Below are 7690 nucleotides of genomic sequence, written 5' to 3'. Positions count from 1 at the left end.
TCTGCCATGAAGCTGTTCCAGTATTTTCTTCCTCCATATCAAGCTGAGATTTACCAGTTGGCAATTTTACAGTGATCACAGATGCTAGTGAGGGTCTCTGATGTGAATCATCCAAATTGGGTTTGGCTCAAGTTGCAACTTTGACCTCAAATCTTAGCCTAATGTCTCAAATCTAACCACTGCTTCTTCAGCCTAGCTCTAAAACGCTTCCACAGTGCTTACCCACATGGGTACCTGAAACTGTCTCATTGCACTGGGAGCTTCTCAGTTTAAAATTCATCCATCTTTCTCCAGGGACAGCCATGTTCCACCAGGAGACAGATATCTGTCAGGTTAAGGTGGGAATGGGTGTCTCCTTTTCCTAGGAGAAGTTAGAGCAGATGTCATTGATTTTCTTTCCACTTCTAATCCTGCATGTTACTTTCTCTGGAAGAAGGCTTCATACTGTGGTAGTCCCAAATTACTGGGCAGTCTGCAGGTGTTTAGTGAAGCACAGTTTCTGCCTCAAGGAGCTGACCACATAACCCGAAATGGGACATAAATGAATTCCAGTGATGCACTGCATGACCTAGGATGAGTCAGTAGATGATGGTAGCACTGGTGCTGAATGTTCTGCAGGGAGAGCAAACGCCTCCTCCCACCCTCCTCACTGCTCATGCAGGTCCTGCTCGTGAACCCCTGTGTGAACACAGCGCTGGTGCCACCTCTGGTCACCAAGATGGTCTGAGAGACAAGTCAGGACAGTCACAGGGACGCAGAACCCAATCAGTAAAACACTAATTATGCTCCTCCAGAAAGAAGTTGCCAGTGCAAAGCCATTTGCACTATTTTTTAGCTGAAGTTTCTTGCTTGGCTCGTGATGGCCACGGCTCGTTTCTCCTGCTGTAGTTCAGGAATGATTTGCTGATTACACAACTCCTACCCATGGCAGGGTGTGCAGGAACTTATGCAGCTCCTTTACAGACAGACAGAATCCTGCTTGGAAACTCTGCAGAGGGGATCTGCTCACTTCCCAGAGGAGCTTGGCTGAAACCTCGGATCCAGACAGAGTTTCCCTTCCTGCCTTAGATCTCTGCGTTCCCCTGCGTGTTCAGCTCCCCGGTGAATTTAAACCAGGATAATTTAGATATGATTCCCTCATGAACTAGTCATTTTATTGGAAGTGGATGAGCTGAGTTGGGAACACCTTGCTCAGCCCAGCTGAGTGCAAAGAGCCCATTGAACTCATGGGCACAAAGCAAAGAGCACTGGGGCAAGACCCAGATGCCTCTGCCTGCCCAGGAAAGGCTTTTCCTTTACGTGGGGATGTGCTTGACTCACCACATGTGATTTCTCTGGAAATCAATGCCCAATGCTGCCTGGGGAGCAGGGCAGAATGTCATCACAGATCCCACTCACTTTATCACCTCCTGGGTAAGGGCTGGTTAAAGTAGTGCCCAGCACAGGGGTGGTGCAGCCGTGTCTTTTCCAAGAGGAGCTGGCTGTCCTTCCATCAAGGCTAAAAATGGATGGTCAGGGCTCACTAGGGCTAAACCCCTTTTGTTTGGAGGCTTTGAAGGACCTGGCTCAGCCAGAGCAGACGGGGCTGGGTCTGTGTGATGTGTTGCAGGTGGACAGGAGTTTTCTCTGTCCGACACGGAGCCCACCCAGAGTGAGGTGGGTGTGGGCAGCAGCAGTGCAGGTTCTGACAGCTGAGTGCTGCCAACGGGGGGTTCCAGGGCAGCAGCAGCTCTGCCAGCAAAGCCCCAGGGCAGGCTGGCTTCTCTGGCATCTGCTTCTGCAAATGTTCTCCATGGCTTAGAGCTGGCCAGCATGGGATCATCTCTCAGCCTCTGTGACACTACCTGCCCCCCTGCCCCCTGCCCAGGGCAGGAAAACACAGAATCACAGAACAGTTTGAGTCGGAAAGGATCTTAAAACTCATTTTAAAAACCCCACCATGGGCAGGGACACCTTCCACTAGACCAGGTTGCTCCAAATTCTATCCAGCCTGGATTTGGACACTTCCAGGGATGGGGCAGCCACAGCTTCTCTGGGCAACCTGTGCCAGGGCCTCCCCACCCTCACAGTGCCTCACAGTAAAGAATTTCTTCCTAAAACCTAAACTAACCCCTCCCTCTTTCACTTTAAACCCATTATCCCTTGCCCTATCAGTACATGCCCTTTTAAAAAGTCCTGTAAAAATATGGCAAAAATGAGCTGGAGACACAGCCACACTTCTTTCTCAGGCACAGGCAGCTCCCCCAGCCTGCCAGCTCTCCTGTCTCCATGTGTTTGCCTTTGCCAGGCTCACTCCCACAGACCTGCTGTTACCAAGGGAAGCTGATCAGCAGGGGCAGTGGGTAGGGAGCCCTCTCACTGCCACCCTGTTCCCCAGGGCAGCAGAAAGGACTGAATGTCCGAGTGGTGAAATACCTTCACATCCCTAATATCTCCCACTGAGGGATAAAGGATCAAGGCAGCCATTCCTGCCGTGATCATTGCTCACCAGGAAGTGCCATTTCCTGACCCTTTCTTCAGCTCTTGCAATTTTGATGTGATCTATATTAAAAAAAGAATTCCAGATGGTTTGGGTTGGAAGGGACCTTAAAGACCATCCAGGTCCAACCCCCTGCCATGGGCAGGGACACCTTCCACTATCCCAGGCTGCTCCAAGCCCTGTCCAGCCTGGCCTTGGACACTTCCAGGGATGAGACATCCACAGCTTCTCTGGGCAACCTGTTCCAGTGCCTCAGCACCCTCACAGGGAAGAATTCCTTCCCTGTATCTCCCCATGCACACAGGGTACATGCACCTGCCTCTGCCTGTGGAAAAAAGAGGTGGCATCTCTCACGGAGTGATGAAGGATGAGTGTGGGAATGAGGAGGCAGCTGCAGCTCCTGGGGAGCCCTGTCAGGAGAGCAGCTTCTCTGTTTCTCATCACTGAACCATTTGGTGCAGTCATGGCAGTGACACCTGCGGAGAGAGCCTAGCACTTGTCACTCCTGTCAGTGTGACACACGGTGTCAGAAGCCAGGCTGAGGCAGGAGCACCAGGCATGGTGTCAGAGCACAGGTGGGATGCAGTGAGGGGAATCGGGCAGAGAAGACACATCAGACCAGAGGGAGAGCTGGCTGTAGGGCTCTGATGGCTCACACATCCCTCAGCAGGCACTGGAGCCCCCTTCCCACACCCAGCCAGTGAAGAGAGTGGCTCTTGCTGTGCTGTGTGTTCCCAAAATGGGATGCAGCAAGAACCCCAGCCACAGACTGCACCCCTCAGCCCCTGTGGGAGAAGCCAGGTGCCAGGGCAGGGTGGCACAGGGCAGGCAAGCAACTAGGCAGGGCACTGCCTCTGTGGTGCCAGTAAAGCCACATGTGAGGCCACAGGGCAAGAAGTGACCTGGGAACCTCCTAAGAACCGCAGCAGCTGTCATCAATTCATACACAGATTTCCCCTTTGCTACCTTGATAACGCTGCTGGGTTTCCCAGCAAGCACAGCAAAAAGCTGACAGGGTGAAAAGAACCTCTTGCTTTTTGATTTTGTCAACTCATTCCCAGTGCCTTCCTGAATATACCCACTGCTTATTTACAGGAAATGAACGTGCAGCAGCAGCTTTTCCGTGCTGGTGCCTGACACGTCCCAACGGAGCTGCTGCACCTGACCCAGTGCTGTGAGTGCTCAGGGCTCTCTGCAGCTGCAAAGGTGGAACAGGGAGATGTTCCTCTTTTTATTTTTTCTTTTTGTTGTAGATTGTGCTGGGTTACAAAACTGAAAGAAAACAAGGAGTGGCTGAAAATTCCTCCTGGCTGCACCGTGGAGAGGAGAGAAGGGACAGAACCTGACTTGATATGACTGCTTTTGACAAAAATCTTGAAATCTTATTTACGTGGCTTTAGATGGGGGGTTTTGTTTGGTCACTTTGGGTTTTTGGAGAGCTTCTTTGGCTTTTAATGAAGGCAGTGGCAATAGAGGGAAAAGGCTTGAAATTCAATTTTATGATTGTAATGACCAAAGTCCCTGTGCCTCTGTATTGAAACGAGCAGGTAAAAGCTGCTCTTCTCCCTAAAGAAACTCCCATAAGAGATTTCAGGGAAGCTGAGAAGTACCAGCTGATTTATACTGCTCTTCCTAGAAGTTGCCTGACACAGAACAGTTCTGCCTTGTTTACAAAAGAGAACTTCCCAGTAAAGTATTCCAGAAACACAGCACATGTAAATCTTAGAGACAGTGACTAATTACTACAATTTCCTTGAAGATAAGAAGCTTTCACTTTCAAATTGCTGGTTTATTTGCTGAATACTGTTGGCTTTAGATGCAATGATGATTTATTACTTCAGGTAAAACTAATGAACGTAGATAATAATATGAAGTCTTCCACAGGGCAGGAAACAGGGAAAAAAATCAGAGTAATGTTGCTTTTAATTTGTTATAGCTGGTGTGTCACATTCTGCCTTTCTTGAGCTTTGAAATATTAAAATTTGAAATACTAGAAAGCAAAGGAAGCACTGCTATGTAAAATACTGCAGTGATAAAGGGGAAAAGTCAATGGAGAAATCCAAGACATCCAGCACTGCAAAAAACTAACCAGAATTTATATGGGATGCTGCCATCTTGACAACATGCTGATGAGAAAATACACTAACACAGCTCTTATTTAAAAGCACAAAACGCTGGTGGGTTGCAGCACAGCTGTAAAGGCAGTGAATCAAGCTGCAAGCCTGAAAACCTGCACAGATGGAATGCCAAAAATGGAAGCTTAATTGTGTTTTCGTGTTGAATACTCTGTTTCATAACTGCCTCCCTCCAACAGTCACTTCAGAAAGGATTAGCAGCAACAGCTACTTGTTTATACTGTATTTTCTTTAACACAAGGCATGGAAAACTCAAAAGTGCCAACCTGTGCTGCTCCCTGGACTTTTCACAGGATTGAGGTTGTCTCTTTCTCACACGGAGGTTGAGGAGGTGAGGGCCACATGCAGTGTGGTTCTCTTCCCACTGCAAGTGAAGCTTAAGCCAAAGGGTTATATAACAGCAAGATACAACACAGGGAAAGGATCTCCTTACTTTGTGTTAGAAGGAAGCTTGGGTCCATGAATAGTTGGGGATTTTTTGGTTTGGTGTGGGGTTTCTTACATAGATATATTTTTATACATATATATACATTATTCATATATTTTTTTAATATGTGTGTATATATATATATACACACACATATACATGACTACGTCTGACAGTCCAAAATCAGAATTTCCATGCCAGATAAGACTACTAATTTCTTATTATCCCTATGGGCAACAAGAAGAAATATTATATCCTGCCTGTAGGTGTAAATCTGATAAATCTCAGACAGGTGAATAACTGTTCAAAGCTTTTCCATGGAGAACTGGGCCTTGCTGTTGACAGAAGCGGGGGAGGCTCCATGACTGTGTTCAAGTCCTATTTGCTTCTACCTGTATTTGCTTCATGCTGATTCTCTGGAGTTAATACCTCCACCCAGCTATAAAGAGCTGTTTGAATTCAAAGTTGAATTAAGCAACCAACAGCACCCAACTCCCATTTCCAGTGGGCACTGACTGCAATAAACTTTCCAAAAGCTGTTCAAAGTCAAGGCTGTAAGTGCTGGTTAGGAAATGAGGGGCAGCCACCCTGCTGGGTGTTCAGGTCATGCCCATGGGCACATCTGCCTGTGCAAGCACACCAATTATCTCTATCAATAGAAAAGGAGAGGGGGAAAAAAAGAACTTTGGAAGAAGTAGTGGTGTGCTGTAGTGGATGATAACCTGTGCAAATACATTAAAAATCAACATTCAATTCTCTTTTCTTTCCAGCCTCTGCATCCACAATTATTGACAAATCCCGTTGTGCTTTCCCTCACCACACTCCGAGTCCTCCTTTCACACCATGGCACCAGGACTGACAGCAACAGGGACAACCAGTAAGAGTTAAACCCATAGGGTGTTTCCTCCTCAGATCAAAGCAAAACAGCTCATCAAAGAAAGCTGAAGCAGATTTTGGAGTGTGCTGAAATTGGCAGCAATTTTTTACTAGCCTGGAGATAAAGCAACTACATTGTATTGGGGTCTTTCTTTTTAAAGAATAGAACATTTTTGTTTACAGACATTTTCGTTTATAGAACAAGATTGCTTCCAAAGTTTTGTTAAAAATGCAAGGCCTGTTCCAAAGCATAGTTCTGGGCTGCATTTGATTAGGGTTCCTTCCTGCTGTGACAGATAAAAGGTCACTCTGTTCAACTGTGTGCTGCTGAAGGGGCTTTTGGTGAAATCCCAGCAACAGGGATAGGAAGGATATGCTTTGGTTTGAAATGCTGAGGAAAAGAAACACATTTTCCCCTACCTGCATTTTTAAAAGCTCCTTGGAGTGTCAGTGCTCAGCAGAGAAGTAGGGGAGTTGCACAATCACCACAAAAAGCTCCAGTGCAGCATGGGGTGAACTCATGTGGCCTACAAATATTCTTGGAATGGTTTGAGGGTTTCCAGTCCTGCTGTAAAACTACACCCTTGCCGACCCACCCCCTTTTGCCAGGCACACACACAGGCCTTGGTTCAAGTTCAGAAAAGAAACACAAGCAAGTGACATCAGGTTTAACCACTAGAAGAAAATAGTTCAAATACCAGGGAGAGGAGTGTTGTTTCCCTCTCTGCAGCAGTGGTATCCCCTCCCTTTTAATGATTTGTGTGTGTTTTCCAGTCAGACAAGGCAGACTGGAAAACATCTAAAGGAAGGATTTACACCTTCCAGCAAAGCTTCCTTTCTCTGATCACTTTGCACAGAGCCCTTGAAAGCAATCCACAGGCACACATGGTCTCACAACTGAAGCTCAGGAACTGCTGTGTGCAGAAAAGGAAACTTGAAGTGGAATAGGAAAGGAGAACTTGCAGGAAGAAGAACCAAAAGGCCTGAGCCATCTGCCAGATATCACATCTCATGTCACTCCCACGCACCGCGATCTGTCACGAGTTCAAGTGTTGGAAGAAAATTTGGGTTTCTTCCAGGACAGCAGGCAGGGTGAGGATCACAGGAGTGCCTGCAGCCAGTGGAGATCACTGTCAAGGTCTATCTCTCCTAAGCTGAAGAAAAATATCCTCCAGGAATAGGAATTGCCATGGCAGTCTCTGACCCTTTAGAAGTTTAACAATATTGACATACAGGATCTGCAACCAAGCACTGAAGGCAGTTACCTGTGTCCTCCTCAGATTTTCCTTCAATGAGAAAATGGGGTTTTTGTGCACATGGACTCCTACCACTCAGCATCAAAGTTGCTGAGGAGAAGGTAGGGTTGGGTAAAAACCTCTGTGGTGAGCAGGAGTGTCACAGGTGACCTGCCCCATCAGCCCTGCACACCCACAGCCTCCTGCATCCTTGGAAGTGTGTTCATGCCTCATCCCTGGAGGCGTTCAGGGCCAGGGTGGATGGGGCTTTTAGCAGAAGGGCTTGGAACTGGATGGTCTTCAAATTCCCTTCCAACCCAAACCATTCTGTAATTCCAAGATGCCCAAATCTGGCCAGGTCAGAGCATCAGAGCAATACTTGCCCAGGCAGCTTGGCTAAAATAATGTTCTGATGACACAAAAAGAACCTGCTTTGAGCTCACACCACCTTCTCAGTACTACCTGGTGACATGCAGAAATGATTCAGTACAGGCTCCTGCTGCAGATTCAAATTAGTTCAAAAATGTTGGAGTTTGCA

The sequence above is a fragment of the Corvus hawaiiensis genome, chromosome 2, assembly GCF_020740725.1.
Source record: "Corvus hawaiiensis isolate bCorHaw1 chromosome 2, bCorHaw1.pri.cur, whole genome shotgun sequence".
Lineage (NCBI taxonomy): Eukaryota > Metazoa > Chordata > Aves > Passeriformes > Corvidae > Corvus > Corvus hawaiiensis.
The sequence above is the reverse complement of the archived record's forward strand: the minus strand, read 5'-3'. Positions refer to the sequence as shown.